This window comes from Arachis hypogaea, chromosome 3 (assembly GCF_003086295.3).
Source record: "Arachis hypogaea cultivar Tifrunner chromosome 3, arahy.Tifrunner.gnm2.J5K5, whole genome shotgun sequence".
NCBI lineage: Eukaryota > Viridiplantae > Streptophyta > Magnoliopsida > Fabales > Fabaceae > Arachis > Arachis hypogaea.
In genome coordinates, this window is record NC_092038.1 from 125,907,240 (window position 1) to 125,931,595 (window position 24,356).

The 24,356-nt window shown below is 30.6% G+C and overlaps 2 long non-coding RNA genes across 17 annotated transcripts; both read right to left on the reverse strand.

Annotated features, from left to right (window-relative positions):
- Positions 1–6,478: 6,478 nt before the first annotated feature.
- LOC140183869 (uncharacterized) lies at positions 6,479–7,785 on the reverse strand. The gene is made up of 2 exons (XR_011880317.1): positions 7,653–7,785; positions 6,479–6,771 (listed from the first exon to the last, which is right to left on the reverse strand). It is a non-coding gene; the product is annotated as an uncharacterized lncRNA (long non-coding RNA).
- Positions 7,786–12,301: 4,516 nt separating this feature from the next.
- Positions 12,302–19,503, reverse strand: LOC112791344 (uncharacterized). 16 transcript variants are annotated; one of them, XR_003197197.3, is made up of 10 exons: positions 18,694–19,503; positions 17,548–17,841; positions 17,062–17,459; positions 16,788–16,973; positions 16,241–16,489; positions 15,982–16,113; positions 15,774–15,869; positions 13,882–14,078; positions 13,574–13,616; positions 12,302–12,717 (listed from the first exon to the last, which is right to left on the reverse strand). It is a non-coding gene; the product is annotated as an uncharacterized lncRNA (long non-coding RNA). The 16 variants fall into 16 exon arrangements; XR_003197195.3 differs by having other exon boundaries at positions 12,302–12,842; XR_011880323.1 differs by having other exon boundaries at positions 12,302–12,842; positions 16,241–16,439; positions 16,803–16,973; positions 18,901–19,498.
- Positions 19,504–24,356: the final 4,853 nt, after the last annotated feature.

The window sequence follows — 24,356 nt, forward strand, 5'->3', positions numbered from 1 at the left end:
TTTATATATTTCTTAATTAATTTTTTATAATAAAATAATCAAATTTATAATAACTGAATAATTAAACTTATTTATAATTAGTGTAGTATAATACAAAATATTTATGAAAGATAAAAAATTATTTCATATGTAAGGATTATGATTTATATTTATATGTTTAGATAATATTCAATTTAGTCCTTCAATTTATATGCAAGTTTTAATTTAATTCTTAAAATTTTAATTATTTCTATGTAATTCTCAAATTTTACAAATGTGATTAGAATAATTGTTAGCACACAAACATTAATAAAATATTGACATAAATAACTAACATAGAATCACTTAGACTCTATAAAATATGATGTCGGTTTTGTTTTGGTACTAAATAACTTAAAAAATATCAAAAGTGATATTTAATAAATTTTTTTTTTAAATAAGTGATCTGATATTATTTTTGAACCACTTGAGTGCCAAAATCAGAATAATATTGTTTTACAAATTTTAGTATAATATTTAATTATATATATCACTGTTTTATTAATATTTTTGTGTCAAAAATTGTTCAAATTAATATAAATTACGTTTACAAAATTTAAAAATTAAAAAAAATAATTAAACTTAAAAAAGTAAATTAAACTTACGTATAAATTCAGAAATCAAATTCATTATTCAATATTAACTCTTATATGTTACATTATATATAAGGAGCACAAAAAAAATTTAAAACGGCCCTTGGACACATTTCACACGTATAGCTAGAAATGAATAGTAGTGGTATTTAATTTGACATGGCCGGGGAGCCCTTCAATCCTTCAAGAGTCATTTAAGCACACGGCCTTATTTCTAGAATTACTAGCATTGCACGGGTTTCACAAAATTTAAACATTTTTGAAACAAAAATACTAAGAATATAACTAAAATGTATTCTATAAAAATAGATATGTTGTATATAAATTTAGATAATTACAAAATTATCAATACACTAAAATAAAAAAATAGAATACAACAATTATTCAATATATCAATAAATGATATAACATATTTTTTAAGATAATAAAAAATAATAAAATATTCAAACAATTGTTAGCAACTAAAAAACAGAAAAAAGAAGCCCAACAAAAATGTAGTTTACTATTACTAAATTATATTCTATAAAAATATGTATGTTGTATTAAATTTCGATAATAACAAAATTATCACTACATTAAAATAAAATAATAGAATATAACAATTATCCAGTATGTCAATGACTGCTAACATATTTTTTAAGATAATAAAATATAATAAAATTGTTAGATACCAAAAAAAAAAGAGTCCAACAAAGATGTAGTTTACTATTATGTATAATCTTAAAAACATAGATTGTCAAGATACCTATTGATAAGAAAACAAAATATCTACAACACAATTCAACATATAGTCCAAAATATGTGTCACATAGAGTAATACATAGGAGTCTCTTGTTTATAAGGCATCTATATGTACCACGATATAAAAATGCAAGACAAAAGAGAAAAAGTTGCATTTAACATTACGTGTTGTCAGATAGTTCTCTTGTTTCATTACTTTCTTTGCTGACCTCAATTGATGAATTGCTTGCACGATACAAATCTATTGGATTATGAGGATCAACACCTTTCAATGTGTCATTTTCATCATCATCTTCATTGTCGTATGATGAGAACTCATCATTAAATGGTTCAGACTCAGATAACACTATCACATCAGGTGATGAAGGCTCACTATTTTTATTATATTTTATGTGAAAGACTATATATGTTGTTAAGTGTTTCTTGATCTATTCAGTCAACCACATAAAAGTTATGATTGGGGTGAATTTGAAATTTTGAATTGGTTGGTTCTTGTGATTCCAAATTAAAATAAAAAAGATTTCGAAACTCACATATCTAAATTGCACATTGCGCAGGCGCCCTCTATTCACAAAATAAAAAACTCTCAATTACTGATTGCAAGTTCTAAGGACCATATGTATTTAAATTTTCAATTTCAACCATGTTCGAAAATTTCTTTTTGATAATATATACATACAAAATATTGAAACTAACAATAATAATAGAAGATTCATATATTTTAAAGAGCAAGTAATATTAGCCGCTAAACTTAATTTCTGTTTCTTGTTTCGACTTTTTTTCAGTCCTCTTAGGTTGTCACTACCTACGATAGTAAAAGTATTTTTGTTGCTTAATTTTTAATCAAAGGTAAAAGATTTATTTACTTTATTACTACTCAAAATACATAAGTATCCTTTCTTAACTTCTCATAGTTTGCAGAAATTTTTTCAATTAGAACCAAATTTATACTCATTCTTTCTGTTCTTGCTTTTCAAAATATTTACTTTGATGATCACTTCTTAGAATTGACTACAGAAGTCCTGCCTCACAGTACATTATATCTTGTTCAATTTCATAAATTATGCGACAACAAATACAATTTAAAAATATAAACAACACAGTTCAAAAGATAAACATGAATAAGAACCATAACCAATATAATTTATGTATATAAAAAAAATTTCTTGATTTATCGTGTTAAAAATGTAACAAAGCAGTTAAGAACTGAAAGGAGCTCTAACAACAGAACAACCAAAGAACTTGAAGCTAGTCATTCAACCCTTTTACACCAGATTAACAAATTTCTTAAACTACAACTTGAGGTGTTGCAAGCCTTTCAATTAGAACCCTGCAAGAGTCTTCAAAATTCAGTTTAATAGTTGAACATTTAATATTATTTTAAGAGTTCAAAAATTTCAAGAACCATCTTTCACATATCCTCAATGAGCAAATAAATGTTACACAATTAACCTCAAACAGATCACTCTGCAAAATGCTGCTTGAGAGGTAAATGGAAAGAAAATTTTCAACATCATCTCTACTATACCCAAATGTCATTTGGGAAAGGTCATCAGTTTCAAATAAAAAGAACTCAGCTTCATCAGCAATCTACACAAATGGATAATAAAATTAGCCAGTTTAAATAAATAATTAAGAGTATGCGAGAGTAAAAATTTTGAGCTCATATATACATTTGCTAATTGGGTTCCAAATAATGCATGGGAGGCACTCCTCTTCGAAATGATCCACTACTGCACTCCACTTATACGATTCCTAGTTAAAAAGTCCAGAGTGTTAGAAGTAATTAATGATTCAAAGAGTGGGAGGATCAAATTCTTTACAGTGAAAGAAATTATAAGGTATTCATACGTGAGGGACTCACATTTTATAATATGCATGTGTGCTATGCTTGGATTCAGTATTTGGTGGAACATAGCTCCTGAGCAATTACTCTTAAGACCGCCTGCTTTGTTTTTCCCAGATCTTAGTACTCTTTTGAGAGTAGTTCGAAATACTTTCTTTGATCAAATTTGTAACATTCACCCTCATGTTACCAACCTACTATGTGACTATCTATTAAAAAAACATAAAATTGATTATAAGTTATACATCTTATTCAATATTATAGATCAATACCTGGAATGAGTTAAAGTCCACCAAAATTCAAATGCATTGCATACATCTTACTCAAACTACACCAACCCATCAAATATAAAGTATAAGAAAATTCATAGAAATATAAACTCATTTTTTCAATTAATAGATACTAAAAAATAAATATTAATATTCTTCAGTAGACATAAAATTTTTAGAGTAATAAGTTAGGTTTCAATAAGCCAGTATCAGAGCCTTTTTCCTTCGAATCCAGCTCCAACCAGCAAATATTCCTATTTTACTGGCTCAATGCCTTGAGACCTTTCCATTGCTCTAGTCCATTTTTCGAGTAGAAAAAAAAAGTGAATATTGAAGAAGGAAAAAAAATTTCCACAAAAAAATCCATCTTTGAGCTTTCATGATAAAAGACTAAATAAACTATCAAATACATAAAAATATTAGTAAAACAAAAAATATTATTATATATTAATATAAAATCACTGTGATACACAATTAGGATTACCTGCATTTCGTCTGCAACATGCACAAAGGGAATATATTTTGTAATAAGTAACATCTAAATGATTAATATTGCACCAACTGCATAAATAAAATTTTAACACAATAATATAAAATCAACAAAAAGAATAAACAGCCTAATAAGCATCACAGAGACAGCTAGCAATAAAATTTCAATAGAAAAAAAAAATAGATACCTTGTAAGCATCGGATGAAGATAATTTGAAATTGTCGGAAGGAGCGTTGTCATAATTAAGGCAAATCAGCCATACCACCATTTGCTCCATTAGATTGTCAGATACGAAAAGTCTATGAAATTGAGCTACTTTTAAAGAGAAAGTCAAAAAATGAAGTAGAATCGTTTATTTTCTAAATATGCAATTACTTGAAACTCCTTAAACCATATTCCACTGAATGAGTCGTAATTGAAACCAAAACTCAAACTCCTTTTCGACCATCACCAGCATCAAAAGAAGAATTATTATCGCCATTACAAATCTAAAAGTTTGTATTTTTTGTGATCAAACATTATAGTCATGCAAGTGTATATGTCTCACACACTGGCCACATTGAATTGTTAAAATATTTAACTTTCCTTCACTTGCCTGAAAAAAGAAGATAAAGTAGAAGTAAGTAATAAAGTAAAAATTCAGTCCAGCAATCAGGCCAGTGTACTCTCACACAATGAATTCAAAACGAAATGATAAATAACAACCAGAATGAGTTTGAGATGCCAAAAACCACCTAGAAATAATAGCAGAATGACACTTTGCCTCAGACCCAAGCACTAAAGCCAAAACCTTCAAACAATTATTCGCCTACACATTAAAAAATAAATCTAAATCAGTAGCTAAAAATATGGTTCAAAAATAGCTAAAATTAAGATTTTCAGAGACAGCTAGAAATCTAAAAAGCGTACTTGTGAAATAGGCAAAGATATAGTGTCATTAGAGGATACGGAGTGAACCTGCTACACTTGGTGATTGCGCTAACCAGTGATTGACGCATACCTAGAAATCTTACATTTCAAAATAGTGATTTAATAATGACTTAAAACACAAAGAAACCTAGAAAACAGGATGATAATTTAAAAAAATTAATAAAAATTAATTTCACAAAAAAAACCCGAAAAATCATAACACACCTTTGAATCCAAAGGAGATATAGGAAATAGAATGCGAACTTAAACAAAACCTAATTAAATTTTTTACTTAACTATTTCCTTAAACATAACTAAATCATTAGGCATGGGAACTTTGTTCATTTAGTTTTCAAATAACAAAAAGTTTATAATTCACATATTTAACACACTATACTTTTCTCCAAAGCATGAACCATTAACTAAATCCCTTGATTGTCCAAATACTCGGCAATCATAGAAAGGAAATAAATAATAAACAAAAAATTGATAGGGATTTCTTTACCCGTACTAATTCAAAATCAACTAATCAATTTTTTTTATTGGTAATTTTTTTTCAACCTGACATATAAATGAACATAAAAAATGGTATACTTTTTTATGAGCATAGATTTTAACATGAAAATATAACAACTAAAGCAATAAGAAAAAAAAGAGAGCAAAATCTAAAAACAAATCCGAATCAATTTTGCCAAATGTCAATAACAGTGAAGAATAACAGTATCATAATCACACACAACTCCAACACAAAAATTACAAAAATCTATTTACATCAAAATATAACAGTTTGCAATAAAAAAATTAATCTCACAAAGCCTGTAAATTTTGAAAGACATTCAAAGAAGTCTTAGAATTAAACACAGTGAATTCATAATTATGTGAAATACAATAATACCTAGAAAAAGACGATGATGATAAACAAAATTAATTTCAGAAAAAAAACCCTCACAGTGAATTCATAATTATTGAATACTGAACATTTTAATTACTCAATTTTAAAATATTCGCACATACAGAAGGAGGCCTTCGTCTAGAGGCTCTGAAGTACCCGTGATGTTAGCGGATCCAATTTGTTTGTTCTCTTCTATATTATTTGATCACCCCCCAGTTGCAGAAGCAAACCCAACATATATAAATAAAAAACAAAACATAAAGGGCTTATCAGAATAAAATAAAGTATCATATATGAAGATTACATAGCCCAGCTCAGCCAATTACAAAATTAACAGACATTGATCAACTCCACAATTGTTAGAATTTTGTTGATAGCTCTACCCATTACTTTGAAAACAATTTTATTGGAACACCTTTCCAATGAAGAAGCAAGCAGTATAATATGAGCAAAAACCTGTACAAAATGGTCCTCACAACATCAATAAATACACAACATGTCAAATTCATCCAGATACATTTTTCACGATTTAAGTTTCATTTTTTTTTTGACAATTTTTAGGTCCAAAAATGCTTACAATATAATGTGTTCCCAAAACAGGTTCTGAAAATAAAAATAACTATTTGCTAAACATGTACTTAGTTTAGATTCATAATTGGATTTAAAATTAAAAAAAAAATAACACACACTCAATGTTCGCACTGTAGCAGCTAAGCATGATTCTTCTTGTAAATTTTCAGTTCATTTCAAGGTAATTCTTATTTTATCCAAGGAATAAAAGAAAGGAGTATAATTACAACACCAAATGTTCTAAACGAACAGAGGCAATAGTAGTTTGTATTGCAAGCTGTGCTAATGAAAGAGTAAATAGAAAGGAAGAAGGTGAGGATCCTAAACCAAGGTCATGGCATAAGTAAGTAGTTGTTCACCCTTCCCTGACTTGTGATACTGATCTTGTTTTCATCCATTGGCATTTCTGCCATTGACTTCTCCACCTTTTGGTACCGATCTATCTATTGAATGCCACACACCAACACCAAAAAAAATAATAAAAATAAAAATCACATGCTTCAACCACAACCATGACACAAAAACAATCAACCTGTATTTGGAATAATAAGTAATATAAATACTAAAAGAAAAGTTAATAATTAATAGCATTCTTAGGACAAGCCTAATTTTGGGATATAATATTGATTTTACACTTTCAAAATCTATCAAAATAGCTTTTTATTATAAACTATGTTTAACCTAATATACACTTAACGTCAATTAATATTAGGAGAGAAATGCTTCCATGTTGACTGGGGTAATCACCTTGTTGGAGATTGTATGTAAAGGCAGCTAGAACATGGTGGTATGAATCTTGTGAACAAAATTCCATAGCATCAACATTGCCATCCAAATAGCAATGTGCTATATTCATAATAAAAAGGGTTTTGTCCAACCATATTAAACACCAACAACCAAGTAATGTGATTGAATCAATGTGTGTAAAAATCATTATAGAAAAACTTTCTTAATGGAAAAAGTGAAATCTTTGATATGCAAAAAAACTGGAAAATAAAGTTTCAACATAGTTCCATATATTAAATAAGTTAAAATTGTCTTCACTTCGAAATGAAAGTTCACTATGCTAGAAGTATTTAAACATAATCCCAGGTAAATAAATAAAAAGGAATGCTCTATATATATCAACTATCACGGATTATTGCAACAGCACCACCTTCATAAAACCAGTCAATCTCTTTCTTCCTTAAGAGGAAAATTTCCCTGGGATCATGCTAGTAAAATATAGAAAAATATTTTAAAAGATTAACAACAAAATAGTGGCTATCGACCTGCTAATTGGTCCTTCATAAAATAAATATGATAAATAATAGCAAATTAGTACCTCTTGTCTAGGTGAGCTTGGCTATAAGCAAGAGCAAGTGTGCTTTCCTATGATTCTCCAAATACCCGCATAATACACAGAGAAAAATAGCATAGCCCATTATGTAATGATGATAAAATGTACGATGATTAACAATCAAAGGGTGAAAAGAGACCTGCCATTGTAGAATCTCCATGTATTCTCGTAGCTTTTTCAATGTCGTCAATTACACCCCAGTGATATAGAATAAGTTTCATTATTTAAAAGGGTGGAGAATTCTTTCGCTAAAAGCAGTTCAAAACCTAACCTGATCAAATAGAATGATTCTACAAAATTCAGGATAAAAAAATTTTCTGATTACTTAGGTCAATTCTCCCTCCAAGGCCTCCATGAATGAAGACCCGGCTGCAGCAAAATCATATAATAGAAAATGATTAAATGATCATTTTTGCATCAAATTATTTCACTTCTTAACAAAGTTAGGTAATGAAAAATAACCACATAACAAAGGCATAAAGTCGTGCTTCAAGTATATACATTTATAAAGAAAGGTTGTAAGTCTCCACCAAAAACACATTGGATCTAATATTAACATTTACAACTTATTCAATTACATTAATGATCAATCTATATAGAATTTAATCCCTAAGTCAATAGTAGTCCGCTTCCTCCCAATCCAGATTCTGATCAACTAATGTAAACAAATAAGAATACATAGCTTAAAATTTTAGAAAGGAAAAAAATTAAGAAAAGAAATGTATAATTATCAGCTTTCTAATCAATACCATTAGGATTTATACCAACAGATTGCCATCCATCATCAATTATAACAAACTTAGCAGGAATTCCACATTTCTCAAAGCTGCATTAAAGAACATAGAAAAATATAAGGAACATGTATCATATAAAATTCTGATGATTATAACCTAAAGTAACAATTGAAAAGTTGGACAAAAATCAATTTAGAACTAATGTGTTAAAATAGAAATAAATTAGTTGAAAAGCTCCTCTATTTGTTTTTATGTTACTTGGTGTGCAAAGCAATAATAAAAAATTGATAACACAAGGGAACAATTTAGGCCTTCAAAGAAATTAAACCAGAAAAATAACATAGTAAGAACAACAAAAAAAAAACAGAGGGAGACAAAAGATGATATAAACATAGTCCATAATTAATCAAAGAATGAAAAATTCAAAATCAACCTACAATTAATCATAGTTAACATGAAAGAAAAAATAAGATATGAAGCATGGAAGTTTAAAAAAGCATATGAAGACATTGCTAACCTCTAATGTAATCCATTGTTTTGGAAGAAGACCAGCAGTAGCATAAGCTCATTTGAGTTCATGGATTCAATGAAAAACAAACTAAAAAATGCAACAACTCTTAATAATAAGCCTACTTTTTTTCATTTAATCAACTTATTTTATTATTTTTAGAGCAGGAATAGCACAATCAAATGAAAATATATATCAATATAATGAACAAATAGCATACGAATCGCATGAGAAAAATAGAATCTAAAATATATGGAAAATAAATCTACTAAGAATTGATCCAAACATATATATTTTCTTTTTTATATTTTCTTTTCTCCCAAATTTCTTTGATCCAAACATAATGCTAAAGTTCAACTGAAAAAACCTATAATAATAATAATAATAATAATAATAATAATAATAATAATAATAATAATAATGTGACGACACGGCTAAAAGAATTTCAACTTAAAACGTGCTGCCTTTATAAACGTATCGCTGCCAAATAAGACAATTGCTCGATGTGAGATTGTTAAGTACTTTCTCTGTTCATAAGGGAAAAATAATTAAGTTAATTTATTTTTTTTTGGTATAGTAATTTAATTATATGCAACTTGTCTGGATGCTTATTGCTTTATTTAAGTTGCCATATGATTCTCTTTTCCGGGTAAAAATGAGTCCTTCTTTTTCTTTTGGTTGAAAAAATTAAAACTCCTTTATTAGCTTTCAGTTTCAGGAATTATATATATAATTATTAAGAAAATTAAAAACATATTTGAAGTTGAGTGCTAATCTTTAGAAATATTTGTATAGATAATATATAATTCATTTAAAAAAAATTATTTTCCATAATTGATTCATGTTGTAGAAATCAAATTTTGCAGATGTGATTAAAATTACTTTTTATTTTCATTTGTTTCAAAATTGAAGTATATGTAAATTTTCAAAATAACCCATACTATTACAAACCAAGACAGAAGTATTTGTTATATAAGGGCATAAGGCCAAATAATAACTAAAATTGCTTAAATTTTTTGATGTGATATATCTGAAAAGATATTTAACTAATAACTGATTATGGTATATGTAGTATCTATCTATCATACATTTATAGCTTGACATAAAAATAAAAAACTAAACTCATCTCCTTGGGTTAAAAAGTAAATGCGTTACTTTCAGTTTTCACGAAGTTTTTTTTTTTTCAAAGATAGAGAAGTTCAAACCTGCAACTTCTTAGTTGAGTATGAAAAGATTATGCCATCAGCTATAGCTCGTTGGCCAGTTTCCACAAAGTTTCTTGAAAAGAAAATGTTGCGCAACATTCAATTCTTATGTTAATATAGATTTAGGCTAGGTTTGGTTAGAGAAAAATGAAAGAAAAATAAAAGAAAAGAAAAAAATTTTAAATTTGTTTTTATAAATTGTACATAAAAAATTATAATTTTTCTTCTCTTCTCCTCTTCTATTTCTTCTTCACTTCTTTTCAATCAAACATAACCTATCAAACATAGCCTTAATAAAGCATATGCTTTAATTGTTCTAAAAAAATTTAACCCAAAAAAAAACTGAAGGAAAAATAAAAAGTTAGTATAAATTTAATTTTTCTGTATTGATATCATAAATTTTTTACATTATTATTCAATTACATCACAATAAAATAGTAAATATATTAGGTCTTATACATATTATCTGAAATGCCATGAAATTAAATAATATTTTTGGTTTAATATTTAAAAAAGTTTTCAATGTAATTATATTAAAAATTAAAAATATCTTAAAATGATTTTAAATAAAACATACATGTAAAAATAAAAATAGTTCTAATCCGATACTTCAACAGTAGTTTGACAACATGATATTAAATAAAACACATTATATAAAGATATTTTAACATATTTTCTTTTCAAAATTTTTTATTTTCTTCATTTTTTGGAAGAAATTTTGAAACCCTTCTAAAAGTGATAAAATATGAAAAGTATAAATTATAAGATTTGGATCCTCTAAATTTTGAATTTTATTTTACTGAGTAAAATATGATTTCTCACCATTTATTTTATATGTGGGACTAAAAAAATATGAAAAAAAATATTTAAAGGTGAGAAATCATATCTTATTTTCTAAAATAAAAATTTAAATTTAAAAGATTCAAATTCTAAATTATATACAAAAATGTACAAACTAAACATTTTTTGTGTGGATAAATTTTTTTAATTATAAAATATATTGTCATCCTATTCTATGATTGATTATGTAGCAACATTCAACATTAAATTGGATTGGCATACATAGATATATGATTAGCATATTCCTTGCTTGATTAATCTTCAAACAGGTCCTATGTCTTGAAATTATTGAAGCAAATTTGGCTAGATATCCAAGTGTGTGTTTAAATTAACATTTGCAAATAAAAGTTTATATAACATTTATTTTGTAAAATTGATTTTGATCAAATGTGAGAGTTAGTATTAACGGATTTATGTTTGGTAATTTTTATTTAAAATAGATTATAATAAACTAAAGGAAAAGTTTAGGAGCCAGCAACTTTATTAAATTCTGGCTAGCATGTAATCAGCGAAAAAAAAGAGTAATTCCACACCATTAAAAACATCATTGATGATTACTTGATGGCTATAAATCACAAAAGTTGCTATCCCCTAGCACTCCTCTAAACTAAATATTATTTGGATTATATTATTCAAAATCACTTGTAAATAAAAAATTATAAAAAAGGCATAAATTTAAATAATTATTTTATATTATCTTATAATTTTATTTTAGATATTTAAATAAATTTTAATATTCTTTTTTTAATACTCTCAATACTCTTTAGTACTCTAATAGAATTATTAGAATTATAATACAAAGCAAAAAACATATTGCATATAAAAAAGAAATAACAATAACAGTAAAACAACTCATATAAACAAAAAAATAGAAGTTTTATAAAAAATAATAATATGCATAAGAGAGTATTTAAAAAAATCTTATAAAAAACATATCAAACATATGAATAATAAAAGATATAATTGGTACGTAAAACATAAATTTCAGTCCAACGTGAAAAAATGAATGAAAAAGTTAGAATTTGTAACTTTTGATAAACATGGATTGAAGGGTGAAATCACTTCTGCTTTTAGAGGATAGAAACATTGACAAACATAAAAATGAAGCGTTCAAGAGATTTAGACGTGCTTCTCTCCTCTTCAAATTTGGATTAGTCTAGTAATCAATTTATTAACCAGTAACAAACTTTTAAATAAAATTTAAATTTGTGATAAATCTATCTAAAAAACGAAACCTATCTAATTCTAATCTAATATAATTCATTGAAATATTAATCAATCCTTAGTTGCATGTAGCTACAGCGGCATGTGTCTAATATAATATCTATTGGAAACATAAAAGGCACGAGTATGAATAGTGGCTTCTACTTCAATTAAGCGAGAGTGGATTAAAGGCTAACACACACAATAGCCTTAGCTTGATGAATGGTTATTACCAATGCCATTACATCATAAGAATAAATTAGTACAAACCTCATGAAAAAGCTCAAGTATAAAACCATGGTACTTATTGAAGTTCATGGAGATATAATAGTTGAGTAGTCTAAATCTCTGACTTTTTTAATGTGATATGCTGTTATCATCTCCACATGGACTCCCTAAAATCCTCTCTTGGATCATAAGAGCATTTCTCTATTGCCACCATAACAACAAATTTAGTTCTTTCTCTGACTCTGTTTTGCTGTTGCCTCCTGCATCTCTCTTCCAGCCTTCTCTCCCTATCCAATTGTTCAAGTCTCTCTTGCACTCTGACTTGTGCGACACTTGACACCAAAGGCAACCAATCAGAGACTGATGAACTCTGCTTTCTCTATGGAAGACATACTAATTCTCCTACAACTACTGCAGCATAAGGCCTTGAATCCTCTCTGCTATGAGCATTTCATTGCTTCGAAACAAAGACAAATTAAAAGTCTTTTAAGGAAGTAGGTTTAATTTGTGCATTAATAATAATCAAATCTTTTATTCACAATTCATCAGTAACAGTGGGACATAACAATGGATTAATTATTATGTTCGTTCTAAGTAAATTTAGAAATTAAATTAGATGTTAGCTTGAAAGGTAGATGGAGGACATGGTTATAGTTAATAGTTAATTAACTAACTCTGAATGAACATGGTAGTGGCACTTCTAATGTTCCTATTTTATTGAATCTAAACTTGGTAAATCTTTCTGGAAATGCATTCCTGAAGCATTCTTTTCTCAACCGGGGCAATGAGAAAATTGTTTACTTTTATTTCTTGAGGATCACACTCTACCAAATTTCAGATTATGATAGAATTACTTGAAATATTTTTTTAGTGGACAACTTCAATAAATTTATGTGACCTACTAACCTACTTCAACTCCACACCTCTATATGCAAGTATATCAAAATATCAGTTACATGGAAAAATAGTCTAAAAATAATAATAAACTGAAAAAAAGTGTAAAGATTTTTTTGGCAAATTCAAGGGAAACAATTGCAACCATAAACTCGTCTCACTGCATTTATATATTCTCAATTCTGGAATATAAGGGAAACTTGTAACTGATTCCCATTCTTTCCCTTTCGGTATTTTATAAATATTTGGAAAAAATTAAAGAATATGCACTTTTCTTTCTGCAGAAAGCCTCACCCTCGCAATCGATCTCTCAGTTCATCATCAGAGATTTTTGTCCCTGCATAACCAAAAAATATGAATTTCTTTTGGTGGTAGGAATCCCTAAAGATAAATTCACCAAGCATAAAAAACAAATCCTTCAATAAAAGGTAAAAAACTATTAGAAAATATTCCATCTACAAAAAGAACAAATTACGAATAAATAGTATGGTGATCCTCTTCATCAATTTTCCTTTTTAGTTTCACCTTAATTCTATGTAACACGCTAATTAGACATGATCCAAAGACTTTGATATATTGCTCTATAAATGGAAGGCACCAACCTGCCGATACAGGTGAAAAAGTGCCGGAAACGTTTTCTTCTTAGCCAGATCACCAGAAGCACCAAGCACAACAATGGAGAGTGAGCCAGTTTCAGATACATTTGAAGACTCTCTTGTCAAGGGATACTCAATTTCAAAGCTAGATCTTTCAATGTGCCATTCGTTCATTCTCATCCTCTCGCAGTACTTGAACTATTCTGCAATTCAAATTGGGAGTGATCTATTTATCATGTATCAAACCATAAGAAGAACTTAGAAAATATACTAACATAGCTTTAATTAATGTTAATGATGAATTCCTACAAACTAATAAGCATAAAATTGATTCTCAAAACACAGAATTAACTAACAATCAAAAGAAAAAAAGCATCAATCCAAAAGGCAAGAAACTAACAAATCAAGGCATCCAAATTCAAATACAGTGCCTTTTGGATTTTGGAATAGTTCCAACTCGAATCTCAATCAATCACATACCATATTAAATGAAAACACCCCTTTAACTACCAAAATTTGTCAAGATTGACCCAGATAAAAATAAAATAAAAGCTACAAACTTTTATCAATCATGCAAAAGAGTTCAACTGAAACTCCAAGAGAGCTGAAAAACAAAGTAAAAGCTACACCCGAAAAAAGATAAATTTGAGACCAACCCACACTAATTCAAAATCAATTAATCACTTTATTTTCTCATCGATAATTTTCTTTTCAACCTGACACAGAAATAAACATAAGAAACGGTATTACACAACACATGATTACACAACAAAAAGCAAAATATATATAGTAATAATCTTTCTCAATATCTGATTTAATTATAAAGTAAATCCCAAGAGCCGAGAAGATACGCAAACAGAAAAATACCATCTATTTGCAAAAAATCATGAAATAGCACACAGACCAACTAAACCTAAATTTCCAACAGCTTAAAATTCAGATCAGATCGTTATTTTCGCAATTTTTAGATCTCAAATCTGGAAAAATTCAAATGACCAAGAAATTATGATAATCATAAGCTCAAGACTCCCAAAAAATGACTTCAACCCACTGTTCTCCATTATCATCTTCAGCACCACCGCTTATGCTCAAAAGAACCGAAAAAAATATCAAAAGAGGGAAAAAATCAAAATTTGAAGACAAATTAGGATAGGATCGCAAGGGAATCGAAATAGAAGAAGGGAAAACAAGATCAAAATCACAGTGAACAAATATATATTTAGCCTAAATGGAGAAATATTCTTAAAAAACCGGAATATTTGGATTAATTTGGTGATTAAGCATGTTACACAGTAAAATGGCTCTTGCTATACATATTTGGATTAGAAAAAATGAAAAGAAAAAAGCAAAAGAAAGAATATAAAAAAAATGCTCCCATGTCACTTCCACGTCAGATCCTCCTCCCTCCAAACAAAAACGGAATATTATAGATCGGGTGGGAAAATAATAGAAAGAAGAGTGTGATTCACAGAAACATTGATCATCCTTTAACAGAAACAAGTGTGATTCAAACTAACACTATGTAAAATTAAAACCAATATTTTTTTTAGTTTGCCTCTCAACAGGACCCTTAATTGGGTATTGAGGAATTTTATGAAGAAACACTTCCATAGTTCCATTAAAACAACAAAACAGAACAGAAATTTAACATGAGCTAGGGTTTCTACCAGGCAAAGCTAATAAAGAAAAGGCAAACATAAACATAACAATATCTCCTATAACAGTGGAAGCGGACCCTCCATGTTAAAAAAATAGCAAGAACAAATAAACAAAAATCAGCAAGAACAAAAAAATCAGACTAAAAACTCATCAGAGCCAACAACAGATAGTCATAACAAAAAATCAGCCAATAACAAATAATCAGATGGAAAAAGAAATAAGAACGGTAATTAATTTACCTGAGGCTCCATTTATTTAGTTACAGACAGAGAGTGCAGGGAAGGACGTCACCGTGGTGCCAGTGGAGGCTCTTTCTCGACCGCGTTCTCATCTTGCTGCCATGACAATTGACAACACAATATTCAAAACCAAAAACAAAACAAGCAAAACAGAAGAACCATATTCCATAATTTTCCAAAACTAAACAACAAAGCTGAGAAAAGATACACTTTGCTCCGAAAGCAAGGCAATCTGGGCAAACACCTCATCTGTGTAGGGATCCGCCTGAAACAAGCAAACATAACATGACATTCTTCATAAGGCAATCTGGGCAAACACCTCATCTGTGTAGGGATCCACCTGAAACAAGCAAACATAACATGACATTCTTCATAAGCTTCAAAAAGCACATGAACTCTTTTATTTATTTTTCTTTCCAAGGACCAAAAAATTAGCATAGCATATAACATGGATCAAGGAACACTACCCTGTAATGTATTGCCATAAGCAAACCGGAATTGCCATACTCCATTTCATCTAGTTTGATCCCATCGGAACTATTATCGTCGGGGCTGCTGCCAAGACTGCTGCCTGATAACTATTCAGGAGCATATGTAACAATTGAAATGGTGAAGTTCATAGAGATGATGATCCTGCTTTTGAACATAATGTCATTAAACCACTATCTGAATTTTGCACATGATCAAGGCAAAGAACAAGAAGGCAACCCCTAGCACTGCCATACAATAAAAATACAGTAACCAATCTGACATGTATACATTTCCAAACATTACAATTATTTGACAATGGTATGAACATACTATCTTGATTCGACTAAGGTCGGATTCTATACACTGAAAATGCTGTCTAGCATATACATAGTAGAACAAATATATTGCTAGAGAGAATTCAGATCATTTGAATATCTTCATTGCAGAAAAAGTTAGTTAAAAAGTAATGACTATGCAATACTATTTAAATAGGTGACAGAATTGAGTTTTGATGGCTGTATTTCCAAAATAATCATAGCTAACCATAGACAAGGATACAGAAGAGAAGACCCCATTAGGCAAAAAATCAGCTCAAAATTATGATTGTTGGTGCATGAGTAAACCGGTTAACTCGTGATGTTTAACATCACAGAGGCCAAACAGCTTCCTACATGCTTTTTCAAATCCAAAACCAGCAACATTCTCAATCGATCTCTTATACATCTTCATCTATCAACAGATTACAGTATAAAAATTAGTTAATTAGCATTTATTTGGAACAAAATCAAACAAATCATAGAAAACACGATGATGATACCAATACTATTGAGGGGTCGTTTGGGACAGAAAACGTCGATGGAAGTCAACTCAATTTCAAAGCTATCTCTTCTTTTGATGTGCCATTCGTTCGTTCTCATCCTCTAGCAGTACTTGAACTATTTCTGCAATCCAAACTGGGAGTGATCTATTTATCATGTATCAAATCATAAGAAGAACTTAGAAAATGTACTAACATAGCTTTAATTAATGTTAATGATGACAGAAAAAACCGATCACAATTGAACATAGTTTATACAAAAATAGGTCAGAAGAAAAATTATTTAACTTAACTTTCTTGCAAATTTTCTGACCCCATTTCCATTTTCAGTAGAACTGGGTTGCAATTTCAGATCCAAAACCAGCTGCATTCTCAATTGATCTCTTATACATCTTCATCTACCAACAGATTACAGTATAAAAATAGTAAATTAGAATTCTATTTGAAAGAAAAGCAAACAAATCGTAGAAAACACGATGATGATACCAATATTGTTCTGAGGGGTCGTTCGGGACAGAAAACCTCGATGGAAGTCGGTAACCTTGATGCACAATGTACCCAGATAGAGAAAACTGGGATAATCCAAGAAAGGATCCAGAAACACGAACTGGATGGGGATAAAGAAAACTGGGTTGAAGATCCAGGATTTCAGAGTGACACCAACACCCAGAGAGAAACAGAGAAAAGGGACAGAAAGACAGGTCACACGGTGGTGACGGAAGAATCGAGATCACAACACCCACAGAGAGAATCGAGGCAAGAAGGCGAGAGTGGCAACAGCTAGCAAAAGGATAAACCATAATCAAATTAACAGGAAATTCCAAAGAATGAAGTGAAAAACCCAAAAATTTATAAAATGCACAAACCACATGCAACAAACAATTCAACAGCTAGCAAAAGGAGAAATCATAATCAAATTAACATAAAAAAGAAAATGAAGAAGATGAACCCAAATCATAAATCATAATCAAATTAACAGCAACTTTTAAAGAATGAAATGAAGAATATGAACCCAGAAACCCACCAAAATAGATACACAATTTGCAAAATAACAGATCCACAAACCCTAGACATTAAAACCTACAATAACCGTGTAAGACAGTATACACAATGAAGAAAAAGAAGGATGAAGAGGAAATTTCACAAACCCTACACACAACATGTGCGTAAAACATCGAACAGATACCCAAAACAATCACAAATTGGAACATTAGGAATTTCACAAACCCTAGATAAGAAAATGTCCCTTAACCATATAACAGATACCAGTAATCATCAGAATTTGCAAAATTAGGGATTTCAGAAACCATAGACAAAATCATCAGAATTTGCAAAATTAGGGATTTCAGATACCATAGACAATAAAATCAGTGTAAATCGCGGAACAAAATTTGAAAGAGAATTTGCAAAATTAGGGATTTAAGAAACCATTCACAAAATCATCAGAATTTGCAAAATTAGGGATTTCAGATACCATATACAATAAAACCAGTGTAAATCGCGGAACAAAATTTGAAAGATTAGGAATTTCACAAACCCTAAAAAATAAAATCTCGCTTAACCATAGAACAGAAACCGAAAAACATCAAAATTTGCACAATTAGAGATTTCAGAAACAATAGACAATAAAACCTGGTTCAATCGCGGAACAGATGCCAAAATCCATCACAGGGATCTGAGATATTGAATCTGAGCGGAAAATTGGGAAATCCGCAAACCGGATGAACGGCGAGGAACAAACTCCCAGGAGAACACGGCTCCTAGACACAGTATGGTACGGAAGACGAAACGAAACTTGGAGACGAGAGCAAAGCTCCTAGGGTTGAAAGAAATCATTACCTACTGAAACAGATCCATCAAGAACGAAGGTTGCCTCAGTGATTCGGTGAAAAGTATTGGAGGTTGCGTGAGAGAAGAACCCAAATCGATAGGTGACGACTGGTGTCAGAGCAGCACATGCACCATCCAAAGAATGGGGCCAGGTGGAGGAGGTGCCACCGTGGAAGGGACCGTCTACCTCGGAGTGGAACCGGCGTGAGTTGCGGGGAGCTCTCCAGCTCGGAAACGAAACCACGCGTATCTAGTGTTTAATGATCTTCTGCAACTTATAATCACAATTTCTTATAAAATATTGGATTAATTTCAACTTTCAAGTGTATGTGTATCACAGGATCAAGTGTTCTAATAATTTTAATTATTAATTTTAATTATAAGATATATATGATTAAAATTAATGGCTAAGAATAATTTTAGAATTGAGATCAATAATAAAAATTACTTGGACACCTTATTTAGTGATATATTTTAAATATTTATGTTATGATTATATTGGAATAAGAAGGACACGCAGTACACAAGAAGAAAAAATAGAACGAAGGTTTAGGATTCATTAGTTTTACTGGGAAAAAAAATCTATTATATTCCTAATATTTTTTATAAAATAATTATGAATTAGATCATGTTTTAGTTTATCCAAAATTATTGCATTAAAAAAAAATCTCCGGAATTTATTATTATTTTCATTTTTGTCCCTCTTGGTTGGTTCTGAAAGTGAACTTTCAATTTGTCAGCCCACTACCTTTTCGTCATGCACGAAATTCCCCCCGAGATGGATGCAACTGGTTAGATGTCAAAAGTCAAAACTCAATTTAATCCTCTGTTTGGATCAACAGAAAAAAAATAAAGGAAAGAAAATCAACGAAAACAAAATATTTTATATCGTTTGGTTATGCAAAGAAAATATATATGATATATAGTTCACTCTTGTCTTCTATTTCAAAAAATTATAATTGGATAAACTTTAAACTAATTCATTTTAATTATGTAATTTGTTTGGAAGAGAGTGTATATTTTATAAATAGATAAAAAAAGTTTTATTTTAATATTTTTTAAAGAAGAGAAGTGAAATTTTTTAAAAGAAATAAATAAATTACAATTAATACACAAATTAAATATAAGAAAGTTATAATAATTAAAATTTATTATTTATTATAAAATTGTTTTATATAATTTTTAAAGTCTAATTAAAATTTGAATAATTGTAACATTTTATATTTTGTCATGCAATAAAGTATGCAATTATACTAGTTTTTGGATTTATCTCTTCAGTTTTTCTTTTTATTTGAATAACTATTTTCAACTCTATTCTTATCTTTTTGTTTGATCTTACTATCATTTAATTATTTGGAGAAGGCTGTTTATAAAATGATGCCAAATTTAATAAAAAAAATTATGCAAAGTTTTGACATGTCGGATCGATAATTCCAAGAGTTAAATCTCAAAGTGATCTTTGAGATTCATGGTTTGTACCAATTTAGTCCCTAACTTATCAATTGCACCATTTATGTTCCCGACTTTGTTAAAATTGCACCAGGGTCGTCGCTCCCTACATCTCCGGGAAAATTAACTGCCACCGGCAGTGATATGGCGCTGAAATGCAACGCTGGCGTAGATAACGGCTAGCTGAAGTGGCAATTGAAACTGGTTGACTCAACGTGGTCCCTGTACCTAGTTTTAACCCTAATTTCTAGCATGACCTCGTTATCCATCTTCATCTTTTTGTTTCTGCCCAGCAGCATTCTTCTCCTACTTCGTTGTTGTTACTCGTTGAACTGAAACGAAAACCATGATTAGGTGTGCGAGTCAAGGTCAAGGAAGCTCTACACAATCGACGACGAGAACTCGGAGTCGGAGCAGACCGTCGCGGGTGCCAGAGCGCTGTGGGTGCGGCTGCCAGCCCATGCTTTGTTGGTCCAAAACAAATACCAACTCAAATAAGCCCTTTTTCGGTTGTCCGAATTACAACATGAGTTTTTGTTAAGAAAAATTGTTTAGTGGTTTTTTGTTCTTTACTTCTTATCATATCTCATATTCAGACTAGGGACAGAACATGGTGTAAATTTTTTCTCTAGGCTGATGATGAAGAAGAAGAAGAGGAACATGAAGGAAGAATGGATGCAACTGCAATTGACAATGAGCCAGTGAGAATCAATTTAGCCTGGAGGATTGAAAAATTAGAAGCTGAAGTGAGGACCAAAAAATGTATGATACAATTCTTAGGCATAGTGGTCTTTTTCACTGTAGTTGTTGTATTGGTTATGACTTTGAAGTTTTGAAAATGTTGTATGTAATGTGTTCATGGATGAATGAAAATAAGAGTTGGTTTTTTATCTTCAGTTATATGCCCTGTTTTTGATAGACTAGTTACCATAAAGAGAAATAATTACAGATCATCTGACATCATAATAGCATAATGCATAATGCATAATGCATAATGCATAATTACAAAAATAGCAAAGATAAACATATTTGAGTAGCAAACATTAACATGTTTGAGTTGCAAACATTAACAAAAATTTTGACAATTATCCTAAACAAAGCAACTATCTATTAACTACCTTTAACAAAACAAAGAAGTGCTGTCCTAAATACCCTGATGTCAAAGTCATCAATTATTTTTTTCTTGGTGCTTTGAAACCGGGAGTTGGAACAAACTTCATAAAATTGGCAAATCTAAAAGATGTTGCCACACTAGCTCCTTGTATTAGATCCACACCAATAGATTGAGGTGGTAGTGAGCTCCTCCTTTTGGTGGGCAACTTCTCTAGCCTTGATGGTGCAGGTGCAGCAGATCCTGCTATGTCCTACAGCAGAAAAACAGTTCAACCCATGAGCACAGATAACAAAAAAAAAATTTTGTTATGTTGTGACATGAAGAAGTGTATTACCTGTGATCCTTCGTAGTTTGGTTGTGATATCTCAATCTCCACAACAGAAGGTTTATCAACTGGTGCAGCAGCAATATGAGGTTGAGGGCCAGCCTCAGAAGTAGGAGCAGCAGCATTTGATTTAGCTTTATCTGCAGCAGCCTTTGCAGCTGCAAGAGCAGCAGCTATTTCATCCAGTCTCTTCTTTGAGCACCCTCTCTTAGTATCCCCTTTTACCCCACAATACCTACATGCGAATGGCTTCAAATGTCTTTTTAAATTTCTAGTTGGTTTGCCTTTTTTGTTACTACTGTTACCCTCATCAGCATCTTTTCTCCTTTTCTTTGTTATAGCTCTAGCCCTCCTCTTAATATTAGGGCATGTGGCTGAGTGTACATGGATTTCTTCCACAATGATTGGTCAGGAAGAGGGTTAATGTGATAAGCATAAGTCTTGTTGTATACCTCCATAGTACACAATTGGGAATAAATTACCATTTGTATCAATGAAAGATACAAACGCTGACGAATGTATCTATATAAAAATAAAACGACAATTGTACCCACAGACCAATTATGTAACCAATGTCTGGGTACTCTTGGCACATGGAAGCCATCTTCCGTGGTTATAATTGTCGTCTTATTCTTATATGGGTACATTTGTCAGCATTTGTATCTTTGATGGGTACAAATGATAATTTATTTCACAATTGGTGAAAAAAGTTTTCCGGCCTCTTGTTTACCCTTGCAAGGATAGCACAGGCATGAACTCATGGAATGCCTACAGTTAGTAACACAAAGAAAAAGTAAGACAATCACAATCATCAAAGTACACAAATATTCATAATTAAGTTAAAGAGATTGAACAAAGGTCACTGGTTAGCATCCAGAATTGGCAAGTGCATAGTCTTTTTCCAAGATCCACCACCATGTTTGTTGGATGGCCATGAGCCTCAAATTTTTTAGAGTCTTCATCACCGATCCATATAGGCATCCAGTTTTTTTATTCATTTCTGATTTTATCTAGGCGACTTTGAATTACAGGGGAGAGTATGCCAACATGATTTGCTAGTTTTACCTTATTCTTCGCAATAGTTCTCATCACAAACTCATCTCCTCAGGTAATGTGATGATGGATTTGCTTCTGGCCTCTTTGATTCTTGCATTGAAAACCTCACAGGCGTTGTTGCAAATGTTGTCCAATTTTAGCCTATGGCTGAACTGGGACTTTGTCCATGACTCTCTAGGCCATTTGTTGATATATGCCTAAGCCTCCTTGTTCACCCTCTTAATCTTGTTCAGATTATTAATGAAATCCTGGAATGTTATTGATCTAACACATTCCCAAAGTTGTCCCCTCAATTCAAGGTCCTTTCATTGTTTGTTAAAGTTCCTCCAGAGATGCCAAATGCAGAAATGGTGGTGAACTCTTGGCATCACCTCCTAGACAGCATGAACTAAACCCTGTAAGACATTGTTACACTATGTGTCAGAACCAGACAGTGATGTACACACTTTTATCGTGCCACAGAATAGTCCCTGAGTTTACATTAATGACCCTAATATAGTCCCTGACTTTCAGATTTTAATACAATTTAGTCTCTTATTTAGTCCGTTGTGCTATTTGGACATAACTAACCGTGCATATCAACAACCAACCTCACGCATACAAAATCCAGAGGACATATATAAGATACAAATTTAACAACCATTACTCCAAGACAATTCTCTTACATCCAAAGACTCATAAATTGTTAAAAGCACATGAAAGGTAACATTACCTTCTACATATCAGAAATAAAGCACCATCCGTTAGTGTTGTAGTCTCCAAGATCAGTGTAAGAACCGGCAAAATTATTTTTAATAAAATAATAATAATTTTTAAGTGCTCGGAATAGATTCAAAATTTAGAAGTCTTAATTTAAAAATTTAAAGGTGAAATTTGATTTCAATAAATTTTTTTTTGAGTTGGAAAATGTATCCTTTACGAAAAGTTTTTGTAAAAATGTGTACTGGCGCTTAAGCTGGTAGTACCGGCTCTAGTCTGCCCGGTATTGTGTTTTGAGGAAAATAAGATTTTAAAAATTGATTTATTGTTTTAAAAAGGACAAAAATAATTTAGAATTGAAAACCGGGCACTAATCTTAAAGGTTTTAGGCCTAAAGTGGGCCAAACGGACCTAAATACTAACGGCTTAGACTGGATCTAAGTTGGGCCCAAGCCCAACATATATATGCATCCTTTAATGAGCTTTCAGCTCATTTTACCCCAATTAAGAGAGGGGAGGCGCTGATGAAAAGAGAGAAGAGAGGAGAGGGGTTTCACTATTCACCTCCACCTTTCGAGAGCCATAACTTGAGCTACGGAACTCTGATTGACAAGCCATTTACGACCACGCGAAACTCTTGACAAGCTCTTCTTTTCTATCTAGGTTTTGCTGGTAAGATTTTGAAACTCATACACCAGTTTCCTACCCTAACTTCTGCGTTTTGGAGTTTGGTTTTTGAGTAGATTTTGTGATTTTGCTTGATTAGGTGATCTCTAGTGGTGGATAATTGTTGGATTTTACCCCTAATCTCGTTGGGTAAGG